We start from the raw sequence: 15,362 nt of genomic DNA, 5'->3' as shown, positions 1-15,362 counted from the left end.
CATTTCTTTTACTTATTTTTCTTTCCTTTTCTATTCTTGTATTACTATGGAGCAGAAGTGATGAGAGTAGGAATCCTTGTCTTGTTCCCGAATTTACCCAGAAGGCTTTCAGATTTTCCATCTGAGTACTATAAATTGTTTTTAATGGCCCTTACTATGCTGAAAGATCTTCCCATTATACTCACTTTCATGAGAGTTCTGGTCATGAATGTATGTTGAGTTTTGTCAAATCCTTTTTTTGTGTGTGTGTATTTACATGGTCTTGTGAATTTGTCCTTCCTTTATTAGATATGTGTCATGCTGATTGACTTGTGTATGTTGAACCATCCTTGTGTCTCTGGAAGGAATCCAACTGATCATCGTGTATAATCCTTTCTATGTATTGCTGGATTAATTTGTTGAAGTTCTGTTGAGGATTTTTGAATGTATATTCATCAACAATATTGGCTTTTCATTTTCATTTTTTTTCTTTTGGTAGAGTCTTTGGTTATGTTATCAGGGTAATGGTGGTCTTATAGAATAACTTTGGGAATTTTCCTTCCTCCTTCATTTTTTGAAGTAATTGGGGGAAAGCGGATTTAGTGAATGCATCCAGGCATTTTATTCAAGGGCGTTTTTAAAATTATACATTATATTTAACTTATAGTGATTGCTCTTTTCAAGTTCTATGTTTTCTCTTTATTCAGTGTTGGTAGGCTGCACATATCTAGAAATGTGTCCATTTCTTTAAGGTCGTCCTGTTGGTTGTCACATTACGGCTCTTAGTGCTTACATAATCTTTTTTTTGGATTTCAGTTATATCAAATGTTATTTTTACTGTTTCATTTCTTATTTTGATTGGGTTCAATCTGTGTATTTCTTGATAAGCCTGGATAAATGCTTAGCACTGTGTTAATATTTTTAATGAAAAAAAAGCTCTTGATTTTAGGACTTTTAACTTATTTTTGATTTTTATTTCAATGTTTTCTTCCTAATAATTAAAGTGTTCTCATTCTACTGCCTTTGGTATTTGTTTGTTCTTATTTCTAGTTATTTTTGGTGGGATGCTTGGTCCTTTGTGTGAGGTTTTTCTTATTCCTTGTAGAAGGCCTTAATCGTTGTAAACTTCCTTCTTAGATTTGTCTGTGTTGCATCCCATATATTTAATGAAGCTGTGTTTTCATTGAAATTTGTCTCTAGTTATGATTTTATTACCTCTTTGATTTCATCATTGACCATGTTTTATTCTATTTTTTTAAAGGTTGTGGTTTAATCTCATGTTTGTGCTTTTCCTGTTTTTCTTTCTAGAGGTGATGCTTTGTTTCATACTTATGTGTATGGAAAAATACTTGCTGTAATCTATATTTGCTTACAGTTCCTGAGGCACTTTTTATGACATAATTTGTGGTTAATTCCTTAGATAACATCCTGTGCACACTTGAGAAGCTTATGTGTTCTGATTTTCTGATGCAGTGTCCAATAACACTGTTAGGTTCAAATGATCTAATATACTAATAAGACCTCTGTTTCCTTAAAGATAATCTTTCTGGATGATCTGGCTATCAGAATAGTGAGGTGTTAAATTCACCTACAATTTTTCTTTTATAATCAATTAATTCCTTCATGTCTACTAATATTTCTTTATATATTAATTATCTATGGTGTTGGGTCCATATATAATTTAATGAGTGTAATACCCTATTTTAATATTGATCTCTTTGTCATTATATAATCTAATATATATCTTTCATTGTGGCCCTTATTTTGAAATGCATTTTGTTTGAGTTCAGCATTGCAATCTGTACTTTCTTGTCATTTCCATGAAATATCTCTTCCATCTATCTCAAGGCTGTGTTTTTCTTCCACCATAAAGTGAGACTTTTTGGGGGAGAAGGCCAAGATGGTGGAGTAGAAGGATGCTCGTTACTCACCCTTTCCCACAAATGTACCAAGTCTCATATCCACAGACCCACTCAGCTAACCAGAGTACCTGCAGAACTCTGGTAGAACATTGTCCTCTTCAATAGGTAAAGATGCATAAAATCTGTTAGGAGAAAAGGAAGAAAGAAAGAACAAAAACCAAAACAGAGTGGGACAGTTCCCACAGGGAGAGAGCTGTAAAGAAGGACTGGCACTCATTCACTTGGTCTCGCCTCTCCAACTGTCTCCAAAAGACAATGGGAAGAAAATCAACCATTCCAAAAGCTGGTTTTTGAAAAAGTAAGTAAAATCACAAACCTCTGGCAAAACTCAAAAAATAGAAAACGAGAGAGAGCACAATTAGCAAAATAAGATAGGACAATGGAGAAATTACAACAAACAAATTAGAAATACAGAATAACATACGAGAAAATTATGAAAAGTTTTTGGAACCAAGCTGGATAACCTAGAGGAGATGGACAAGTTTCTGAAAACATACTGTCCACCAAGACTGAATCAAGAAGAAACTGACCCCTTGAACAAGCAGAGCACTAGAAATGAAATCAAAATAGCAATATAAAACTTTCCTACAAGTAGCACTCCAGGACCGGACGGCTTCAATGAGGAATTCTATACACATACAAAGAAGAACCCATACCAGTACTTCTCAAACTCTTCCAGAAGATTGAAAAGGAAGGAATACTCCCAAAGTGATTCTATGAAACCACAATCACCCTGATACCACAACCAGGCAAAGACACTACCAAAAAAGAGGATTATAGGTCACTATCACTGATGAACACAGATGCCAAAATCCTCACCAAAAGGGTAGCAAATAGAACCCAACAACACAGATAAATGATAATACATCATGACCACGTGGGGATCATGCCAGGGACACAGGGGTGGTTCAACATATGCAAATCAATCAATGGAATACAGCACATCAACAAGAGGAAGGACCAAAATCACATGATCATCTCAATAGATGCAGGAAAAGCAATTGATAAAATTCAACACCCACGTATGATAAAAATTCTCAACAAAGTGGGCATAGAGGGAACATATCTCATCATCATGGAAGCTATAGATAACAAATCTACAGCCAGCATAGTACTCAAAGGTGAGAAAGATAAAAGCTCCCCTCTAAAATCTGGGACAAGACAAGGATGCACATTATCAACACTCCAACTCAATATAACCTTGGAAGTCTTAGCCACAGCAATCAAACAAGAGAGAGAAGTAAAAGCGATGGAAATTGGAAAGGAAAAGGTAAAAGTCTCACTATATGCAGATAATATGTTATTATATATAGAAACCTTACAAGATCCACACAAAAACTACCATAGCTGAACAAAGAATGCCGCAAGGTAGCAGGTTACATGATTAAGTTTCAAAAATCAGTGGCATTACTTTATGCTAACGATTCAGATAATACTATAGAGCTACAGTCAACATGACACCACTTTATTGGTAGGAAAACAGACATATATGCCAATGGAAGAGAATAGAGAACACAGAAATGAACCCACAAACTTATGGACAATAAATTTTCGACAAAGGAGGCAAGAAAGTACAATGAAATAGAGAGAGACTCTTCAGCAAATGTTGGGAAAGCTGGACTGCAGCATGTAAATCAATGAAGCTAGAACACTCTCAATAAAGCTAGAATACCATACAAAAAAATAAACTCGATGGATCAAAGACTTAAACATAACAAAAGATACAATAAACCTCCAAGAGGAAAATATAGGCAAAATATTTTCTGACATATGTCTCGAAAATTTTCCCATAGAAGAAATAAAAGCAAGAATAAACAAATAAGACCTAATGAAACATACGAGCTTCTGTACAGTAAAGAAACCGGAAGTTAAACAAAAATACAACCTACGGATTAGGAAAAAAATTGCATATGAAACAGACAAAGCCTTGATCTTCAGAGCATATAAGCAGGACACCCAACTGAAGAAGAAAAAATAAACAACCCAATTTAAAAATGGGCAGAAAACCTAAACAAGTGATTACACAAAGAAGACATACAAATGATCAAAAGGCGCATCAGAAAATGCTCAATATCACTGATTATCAGAGAATTGCAAATCAAAACTACAGTGATGTATCACCTCACACGAGTAAGAATGGACATCATTCAAAAATCCACAAATGACAAATGCTGGAAAGGCTTTGGAGAAAAGGGTACCATCCTTCACTGCTGGTGGCAATGAAGTTTGGTGCAGAAACTGTGGAAAGCAGGATGGAGATTCCTCAAAACCTAGGAATAGACTTACCATATGACCCAGCAATCACGCTCCTGGGCATAAATCGAGAAGGAACCCTACTTCAGGATGACACCTGCACCCCATTGTTCATAGCCAGCAATATTTACAATAGCCAAGAAATGTAAACAGCCTAAATGTCCATTGACAGTTGACTGGATAAAAAGTGGTGTTATATTTATACAATGGAATACTAGTCAGGCATATAAGCCGACAACATAACGTCATTTTCAGCAACATGGATGCTTCTGGAGAAATTCAGTCTAAGTGAAGTAAGCCAGAAAGAGAAAGAAAAATACCATATGAGATGGCTCATCAGTGGAATCTAAAAACAAAACAAAACAAAACAAAAAAAGCACAAATACAAAACAGAAATTCACTCACAGACATAGAACACAAAGTTTTGGTTTCCATGTGGCTGGGGGTGGGAAGAGATAGACTGAGAAGTAAAAATTGTAGAATAAGGTAAACAGGATTGTAGTGTATAGCACAGGGAAATATGTAAAAGATCTTATGGCAGCTGACAGAGGAAAAAATGGGACAAAAACTGCATACATTTTCATAGTAACTGAAAAATTGTGCCCCAGGCTGGAATTTGAGACAAATTTGTAAAATGACTTTAAATCAATAAAAAAGTTAAAAAAAGAGAAAAATATTACCCTAAATATTACAGGTGTAAATATAAATTATACAGAAAAGAAAACTATGCAAAAGTGTAGTAAAACTAAAGATTCAGTTTTATGTTTTTTGTAAGATATACAAATCAAAAAACCTGCAGCCAGGTGCATCATGAATAAAAGAGAGATGCTCCAAAGAAATAAAGTAAGAAATAAAATAAGAGAAATAAAAATTGTTACCTGAGATATACAAAAAAGGGATCATTTTGTCAACACTTACATGACAATAAACTTGTCAACTTAGAAGAAATAGACAAATGTCTAGAAAGAGACAGAGATAGGGAGAAACAAATAATTTGAACAATCTGTTTACTAGAAGAAACATAGAATATGCATTTAAAAAAATCGTTAAATAGAAGTTCAGATTTAAACAGCTCCCGTGGAGAACTGTACAAAAATAGAAAGCAGAACTTATACTCTTCAAACTATTCAAACATAGTGAAGATGTGGGAAACAACCAAATTTATTCTATGAAACTATAATCACCCTGATAGCAAAGCCAACAAACAAAGTATGGGCAAAGAGAACTTCAAGGCATTATATTTGATAGATTTAGAAAAGAAAATTCTACAAAATATTTTTAGCAAACTAGATCCAGCAATAACTGAAATGAATCATACACCATGATCAACTTGGAATGACTGTATGGTCACAAGATAGGATCAACATTCACAAATCAATCAGTTTGATACGCTGAATTATCAAAAGATAAAGAGAAAATTACATGGTCATCCAAATAAATCCATAAAAAGCATTTCATAAAATTCAACGTTTATTCATTAAAACAGCAACAACAACTACAGCAAAAATGACAGAAACCTCTTACCAAAGTAGGATTCAGGAAATATATCTCAACATAAATAAAGTCTTTAATTACAGGCCCACAGACAACATAATATGCAAAAGTGAAAAGCTGAAAGCCAAATTAAGGAAAAAGACTAGGATGCCCACTCTCACCATTTGTATTAAATAAATTATGGGAAGTCCTTGCAACAGTAATTGGACAAGAAAATATCTATTCAAGTTGGATTGAATGAAGTAAATCTGTTATTATTTTTGATGACTTGATAATCTATATAGACAACTCTAAAGATTATCCACACCAAAACAACTAAAACTAATAAAGACATTTAGCAAAGTAGCATGATTCATGATTAATATACAAAAACTGTCACATTTCTTTACACTAACAATTAAATATTCCAAAATTTTAAAAAATCCATATGAAATCAGATCAAAAAATGAAAAACCTATGAAAAAACCAAGGTAATAAAATCAATAGGACACTGATAAATAAATTTGGAGATGATGCAAAAAAGGGAAAGAAATCTCAAGGTCTTAGTTTACAAGAATTAATATTGTTAAAATATACATACTACAAAAGATGTCTACAGATATAAAGTGATTCAGATCTAACTACATGTTATTTTCCACAGAACTAAAAACAGTCCTATGATTTGTATGGAACAGCAAAAGAACAAGAACTGCAAAAGTAACAATCAGGAAAAATAACAAAGTTGGATTCATAATCCATAACCCTCCCAGATCTCAGACTATATTACAAAAATACAGTAATCAAAACAGCACAATGCTGGAAAACAAACAAACATCTATATCACTGGAACAGAACACAGAAGCAGAAATAAAATATCACACCTATGGTCATCTAAACTATGACAAAGGAAACAAAATTATACACTACCTAAAAGACAGCCTACAGCAAGTGTTGTTGAGAAAGCTAGACAGCTACATTAAATCAATGAAATTAGAACGCTCCCTCAAACTGTACAAAAATAAACTCAAAATAATTTTAATATCTGAATCTAATACATGACACAATAAAACTCCTGGAAACTAACATAGAGAAAACAAGACATAAATTGTAGCAAAATTTTCTTATATCACACTCCCAAGCTAAAAACAATAAAACCAAATAAACAAAAAGGTCCTAATTAAACTTAAAATCTTCTACACAGCAACATAAACAAAATGAAAAGATGAAATTCCAAATGGGAGAAAACATTTGGAAAAAATGCAATCAACAAGAGTCTAATTTCTAAAATACACACATCGTTCATACAACTCTATTTCAAAAATTTACAAACAACTCAGCCAAAAAATGAGCAGAAGACATTTCTCTAAAGAAGACACACATATGACAAACAGGAACATAACGACATGCTCACATTGCTAATCATTATACAAAGGCAAGACAAAAATAAAATAATGTTTTACCTCGCAATATTGAGAAGGGATGTCATCCAAATGTCTACAAATAAAAAAGACTGGGGTGGTTGTGGAGAAATAGAGACTTACCAACGCTGTTGGTGGGAATGAAAATTGGTGCAACCACTTTGGAAACTGTATCGAAGTTCCTTTAAAAAATAAAAATAGATACATCATATTACCCAGCAATCCCACTCTTGGGGATATAAAACATAAACCCTGAAAACAAAGAATCCTAGGGTAAAACATAAGAAGTACACTCTGACATTGGACTTAAATTGATTCTACATATGTCTCCTCTGGCAAAGGAAGCAGAAACAAAACTAACAAAATATGATTATATCACTCTAAACAGATTTACACTGCAGAAAAAATGATCAATAAAATGAAAAGCCAATCAACACAATGCGAGAATATACTTTCAATTGATATTTTCCAATCAAGTGTTAATATCCAAAATATATGTCAAACTCTTTCCCCACAACAACAACAACAAAAGACCAAACAGTCCAATAAAAAAAAGTCCATAGGAACTGAATAGATAGATCTAAATCAATTCTCTGTAGAAAACATACAGTTGGCTTAAGGACAAATGAAAATATGTTCAGAGTTAAAATTATTACAAAAGTCATATACCAAAAATGAGACAAGAACTCACACTTGTCAGAAGGCTCTCATCAAAAAGAAAATAAATAGATGTTTGTGAGATAGTGGAGAAAAGGGAACATCGTGGACACTATTGATAGGAATGCAAAGTATTGACTACACTGCATATATACTTCAAATTTTCTTCATCCATTTTTCTGTCAAGGAATGTTGGGTATGTAGGTCCCTGTCTGAAGGCTCTAGAGAATAAGCCCATGGGCTGAACTGATAAACAAGCTGTGAGGAATGTCACATATCCAGGCTGGATTAGAAATGGCCTAATCAGTGTATCCAGTATGGATGGCTGGATAGCCTATGCTGGGTAAGTTCCTCAGAGGAGGACAACCTAAGACAGGCACAGCTGTCTGGATAAGAGATGGCCTATTTAATGAAGTTCCATGATGAACTTTAAAACAATCCTTGATAATTTAACATTCTGTGCTTACTGCAAGAGCATGGGGACATAAATTGCTTAAGATTATTAACATTGTTATAACTTAGATGATATGTGAGGCATTGTGCATGTCCTATATAAACCCTTCTTCTAAGAATCAATAAACAGAGAACTGCTCCGCTTCTCTCCACACAGTGTTTGTGTGTATATGATATCGTGCCACTGATAGGGTAAATTTAATTTGATGGGAGTATCTTAAAAGGATGTTGCATTATATAGAATGCTGTTTCTGCACCTATTGAGATGATTATGTGAGTTTTATTTCTCATTCTATTGGTGTGGCATGTCACCTTTATTGATTTGAATATTTTGAAGTATTGTTAAACCAAGGGATAAATCCCTTTACTTATGTATGTGTATGATACATTAAATGTGTTGTTGAATTCATTTTGCATGTGTTTTGTTGAGAGTTTTGGCACATATATTCATCAGGGATAATATTCTATATTTTGCATATAATGTTCTTTCTAGCATTTTTATGCAAATAAAGCTGGCATCATAAAATAAGTTTAGAATCTTTCACCTCCTTCAAATTCTTGGAAGATATGGGGAAGAATGGGTGAAAAATTGTCTTCAGATGTGTGACAGAATTCACCAGTAAAGCCGTCTTGTAAATTTTTTCTGGTTTCGGACGTTTGGATTCTTGATTTACTCACATACACTTTTGCTGTATTTAAATTTCTAATTTCTTCTTCATTCAGTATTAGAAGACATATGTTTCTGAGAAATTGTCTTTTGTTCTAGGTCATTCAAATCGTTGGCTAGTGGTAATTTCTTATGATGCTTTGCATCTCTACAACATCAGTTGTAAAATCTTCTCTTTTATTTCTTATTTTATTTGAGTCTTTATTTTCTTAGCCAATCTAAACGTTTGTTCAGTTTATGTTTAAAAGAAACAGACTTTGGTATATTTTTTTTATTTTTTCAATTGTTTCTCTTGTTATTTGCCTTATTCTCATTCATTGAATTTTCTTCTATATTCTTTCTGTTTTCTCTTGGATTCGTGAGGTGTAAAGATAGTGTTAATATTTGTATTTCATTTATAATTAAATATATTTATTTCTTTATTATTTATTGATTTATTTATTACTTTTATTTATTTATTTATTTATTTACATATTTATTCATTTATTTATCATTGAAGTACTGCAATTTACAATGTGTGAATTTGTGGGTTTATCACAGTGTTCCCATACATGCATATATTTGTGTGCCTAGTAAATATTACTTCAAGATATTTAACTTACTGCCCTGTGTCATAAAAAATAATTTTGAAAAAAATGTATCTTTATATGTAATGGATAACATTTATAAATCTACAGCTCCCAGATTTATCCTCTTGCAGCCCCTTTCCACAGTAATTATAAATTTGTTTAGTAGATCTGCGACAGTGTTTCAGTTTTGTAGATGAAGCCATACTGTTCTCAACCAAAATTTTTTTTAAGGTTCCACATATGGCATGTCATGTATTATTTTTCTTTCTCTTTCTGGCTTACTTCAATTAGAATGACACTTTTTGTGGACATCCATTTTTCTGTAAATGTGATTGTTTGATCATTTTTTATTGCAGAATATTATTCCATTGTGTAAATACGGCATAACTTCTGAATACTGTCATCTGTTGTTGGACAATTAGGTTGCTTCCATGTCGTGGCTGTTGTATATAGCCCTGCTAAGAACATTTTGGTGCAGATGTCTTTCTGAATTAGAGTTCTCTTTGATATATACCCAGAAGTGGGATTGTTGGATTGTATGTTGTCTATTTATATTTAGAGGAATCCCCATCCTGGTTTCCACAATGACTGCACCAAACTACATTCCTTCCAACAGTGTAGGAGGGTTCTCTTTCACCACAGCTTCCCCAGCATTTATTGTTTGTGGAGTTTTGAATGATGGCCATTGTGACTATTGTGAGCTGATACTTCATTATTCTTTTGAATTGCCCTTCTCTGATAATGATGGTGAGCAATTTTTTTTCATATATCTATGTGTCATTTGTATGTCTTTATTTGAGAATTGCTTCTTTAGTGCTTCTGCCCATTTTCAGATTGGGTTTCTTGTGGGCTTTTTTATTATTATTAGGTGGTATGAAGTCTTTATAGTTTGGAAATTTAGCCATTGTCAGTTGCATCATTTCTAAATATTTTCTTTAATCCTGTAGTTTGTCATTTTGCTTTGTTTATGGTTAAATTTGCTGTGCAAAACTTATAAGTTTAATTAGGTCCCATTTATTAATTTTGCTCTTACATCCATTACCTGGGTAGGCTGTTCTAGGACATCATTGCTGAGAATTATCTCAGAGTATTTTGCGTATATTTTCTTCTACTCTGTCTTGCCTTACATTTAAGCCTTCAAGCCATTTTGATTTTATTCTTGTGTATGGAGTGAAGGAGTGTTCTATCTCCATTGCTCTGCATGCTGCTATCCACTTTTCCCAACACCAGTTGGTGAAGAGATGGCCTTTTCTCTCTCATATTCTTGGCTACTCTGTCAAATATTAATTGAACATAGGCCTGTAGATTTATTCCTAAGCCCTCTATTCTGTTCCATTGGTCCATATGCCTGTTTCTGTACCAATATCATGTCATTTTGATTATTGTAGCTCTGCAATAGTGTATGGAGACATGGTTGTTTATTCCTCCAGCCTGTTTCTTTTTCTTGAATATTGCTTTGGAAATTATGGATCTTTTATGACTCTGTGTAATCTTAGGATCATTTGTTTCAGTCACAAAAAGAAATGTTTTGCAAAATTTGATAGGTAATCACATTAAGTTTGTGGATTGCCTTGGGCAGTATTGCCATTTTAACAATATTGTTTCTTCTATTTCAAGTCCATTGGGTATCTTTTCAATTCTTATAATCTTTTTTGATTTCCTCAATCAATGTTTTCTAGTTCTCTATGTATAAGCCATTCACCTCCTTGGTGAGATTTATTCTTAAGCATTTTATAGATTTGGGTGCAATTATAAAAGTGGTTGTTTCTATACTTTGTTTTCCTGTTGATTAAATGTTAGTGTAAAGAATGAAATTGGTTTTTTACATTAATCTGGGTAGCTTGACCAGTTCCTTTTTTAGCCTAAGTATTTTTTGTGAAGCTTTTACAGTTTTCTATATATAGTGTCATGTCTGCATATCGTGGCAATTTTACCTCTTCTTTTCCAGTCTGAATAATTTTATTTCTTTTTCTTGCCTGATCATTGTGGCTAGGACTTCCAAGACTATATTGAATTGAAATTGTGAGAATTGGCAACCTTGTCTTGTCTCAGCTTTTTGTGGGAAGGGTTTCAGTTTTTCACCATTGAGTAATTTGCTGGTATATGTTTGTCATAAATAGCTTTCATTATGTTGAGATATGGTCCCTCTATGCACACTGTGATAAGAACTTTTATTGCAAATAGGTGCTAAATTTTATCAAATGCTTTTTCTTTATCTACTGAGATGATCATGTGGTTTTTTGTTCTCTCTGTTGTTGATATGGTGTATCACAATGGATTGATTGATTTGCATATGTTCAACCATCTTTGCGTTCCTGGGTTGAACCTAAATTGACCATGGTGTATAATCTTTTTTTTCATGCTGTTGGATTCTGTTTGTTAATACTTCCTTAAAGACTTTTACATCTATGTTTATCAATGATATTGGCCTATAGTTTTCTTTTGGAATAGTGTCTTTGTCTGGTTTTGGTATCAGGTTGATGTTGGCTTTATGATGTGAGTTTGGGAGTACTCCCTCCATATCAATCTTTTGGAAAAGCTTGAGGAAGAGTGGTATGGATTTTTCTTTCTATGTTTGGTCAAATTCCCCAGTGAAGCTATTTGGGTCTGAATTTTTGTTTGCAGAGATTTTTTATTTTATTGATAATTCTATTCCATTTCTGGTGATCTGTCTGTTCAAATGGTCAATTTCTTCTTAATGCAAATATGGTTGGCTGAATGTTTCCAGAAACTTCTGCATTTCTTCCTGGTTATCCAGTATGTTTCCATAGAGTTACTCATGGTATTCCCTTATGATATTTTGAAAATTTGTTGTACTCTTTGTTGTTTCTCCATTGTCATTTCTTATGTTATTTGTGTTCTCTCTATTCTTGTTGATGTGTCTGTCCAGAGTTTTGTCAATTTTGTTTACTATTTTAGAAAAGAGTTTGATTTTTCTATTTATTAATCTCTACTTCAATTCTTCCTTCCTTTATCTTTATTATTTCCCTCTTTCTGCTGACTTTTGGTTTTGTTTGCTCTTCTTTTCATGATTAATTTAAATAGAACTTTAGATTATTTATTTGAAAATGCTCTTCTTCTTTGAGGAGGGCCTTGTCACTATGATCTTCCCTCTTAAGCCTGCTTTAATTTTATTCCATAAACTTTGCATAGTGTTTTGTCATATTTCTCAAGATATTTTTTAATTTCTTATTTTACTTCATCAACTCCCCTCTTGTTTTAGTACCACGTTGATTAATCTTCTTGCTGTCATTTTTTCTCCCTATTTTTCTGTGATTGATTACTACTTTCATGGTGTACTCAGAAATGATGCTTGAAATAATTATTATCTTCTTAAATTTTTTGAGGATTCTTCTGTGCCTGAGTACATAATCTTTCCTAGAAAATGTTTCATGTGCACTGGGAAAGAATGCATATTCTGCTTTGGGGAGAAGTACTGTTTTGAAAATATCAGCCAACTCCAATTATTTTATCTTAACTTTTAGTATCTTTGTTCCCTTATTAATTTCCTGTCTGAAAGACCAGTCTAGTGATGGTAATGGGGAGTTATAATCTCCTACTGTGATTGTGTTCCCATCCATTTCTCCCTTTTTGTCTATTAGTATTTGCTTTATGTATTTAGATGCTCCTATATTGAGGGCATATATCTTAATGAGCATAATACCCTCAGTCTTTATTGCTCCTTTAATCATTATATCATGTCCTTATCTTTCTCTATGGCCTTTGTTGTAAAGTCTATTTTGTGTGAAGTCGGTACTGCTAGTCCTGCTTTCTTTTCATGTCCATTTGCATGGAATATATTTTTCAATCCTCTGATTTCATTTATGTGTGTTCCTCTTACTAAAGTGGGTCTCTTGTATCTTCATTATGTAGGGTCTTGTTATGTTATCACATCTGACAATATTTATCTTTTAATCAGGCACTTTGTCTATTAAGAATTGTGATAATTATTGATAGACGTGTTTATATCCATTTTGAACTTCATTTCCCTTTTGATTTTGTATTTCCTTTTTGTTCATTTCTTTTTCTTTTGTGATTTGGTAATTTTTTTATTATCCTGGTTTCTTTTTGGATTTGTGACTTCATTGTAAGCTTTTGACTTATGCTTGACCTGTTTTGTATGTATATTGACCCATTACTATATCTATTTATTTTAACTGATAGGAATACAAATTCTAACCCATCCTAAAGAGAAGAGAAACAAGAATAAAATACTTTGTATTATACTGTTTCACACTCTGACACTTAAAAATTTTGATGTCCTGTTTTACAACATCATGTTTATGCTATTGTAAGTCATTGTAGTTATTGCCTTTCTAATTATGCCTTTCTCTTTTCTATAACATCATGCTTCTTTTTGTTTTAGAGTAGATCTTTCATTATTTCTTTTTCTGTTGCTAAATTATTCTATATTTGTTTTTTCAGAAGTTATTTATCTCTCCTTCTATTCTAAAGGATATCCTTGCTTGATAAATTATCTTAGATTACAGCTTTCTTTCATTCAGGACTTTGAATATGTCTTGCCACTGCCTTCTGCCGGTTGTAATTGTGTAGGAACATGTTTAAAAATATAAGGTATGTAATTTTATGTATATGTAAAGAATACATAGAAATGAAGTTAACAATTGAGATGAAAACCTATACATTAAAATATAGAAAACATTGATGAAGGAAATTAAACCTGATCCAAAGAAATGAAAATATCTCTTATGTTAATTATGTGAAACTATTTGGTTGAAAAAACCATACTACCCAAAGCAATCTACATTTAGTATGATTCATGTCAAAATAACCATGAGATTTTTCCATTAAATAGAACATACAATTTCAAAATTTGTATGTATCCACAAAAACCATGAGTTGCCAAAATAATCTTGAAAATATGTATTAAATCTAATAGTGTAAAGTTCTCTGATGTTAAACAGTCCTACAAAGCTTTAGTAATTTAAATAACATGATACTGACTCAAAAACAGACACCAAACAATAGAAGAGAATAGAGCAACCAGATATAATCCCTCACATTTATGATCAATTAACCCATGAAAAAGGAAGCAAGAGTATAAAATGAAGAAAAGACATTCTCCTAAATATGTAGTGCTGGAGAGATTGAACATGAGAAATATAAATTAGAGTATTTCCTCACATTGTATACAATCCATGCGCACAGAATATCTTTTTTTTTTTGTTTACTTTTATTTCTTACACCTGTAATTTATTGATCTATGTTTTGATCTTTTATTTCACTTATCAAATTTATTCCTATTTTATTCTTTTTGGTATAAAGTTGCACACAATTGTTTTGCCAATTTCTCTTTCTGATAATGAGTTCTTACTATATAAAAATGCAACGGATATTAGTATATTGATTTTGTATTCTGCAAGTTTACTAAGTATGTTCATTATTTCTAACAGTCACTGGAGGAGTCTATGGAGTTTTCCATCTATGTATAATTATGTCATCTGTAAAAATTTTACTGCTTCTTTACAAGTTGTATGCATTTTATATTTTTTCTTGACTAGTTGTTCTGGCTCGGACTTCTAGAAGTGTAATTTAGGACTTGTGACAATGAGCTACTTTTTTTATTACAGGACCTGAGATAAATCTTTCTGTATGTTAACATTGAACTTGATTTTATTCATGGGTATTACATTTATGCCTTTTTTATGTTTAGTTACATTCTATCTAAAGTGAATTTGTTAAGAATAATTTTATAGAAAACTTAAGATTAGACCTGTAAATAAATTTCCTACAGTTTTTGAGACTGTTATTTCTGAATTCTCTGTTTTTAAAGGGATGGTATCACATATATTACTTTGCATATGTTAAATAATATTTATGAATCAGGACTAAATCCCTATTAACTATAGTTTATAATACTTATAATATGCAATGAATTCAGGTTGCTAATGTTTATTTTGAATGGAATATACACATACTGAATGAGAAATTTACATTGTAGATTGAGTGT

The sequence above is a fragment of the Vicugna pacos genome, unplaced genomic scaffold (genome assembly GCF_048564905.1).
Source record: "Vicugna pacos unplaced genomic scaffold, VicPac4 scaffold_14, whole genome shotgun sequence".
Classification (NCBI taxonomy): Eukaryota; Metazoa; Chordata; class Mammalia; order Artiodactyla; family Camelidae; genus Vicugna; species Vicugna pacos.
Note: the sequence above shows the minus strand (reverse complement) of the source record.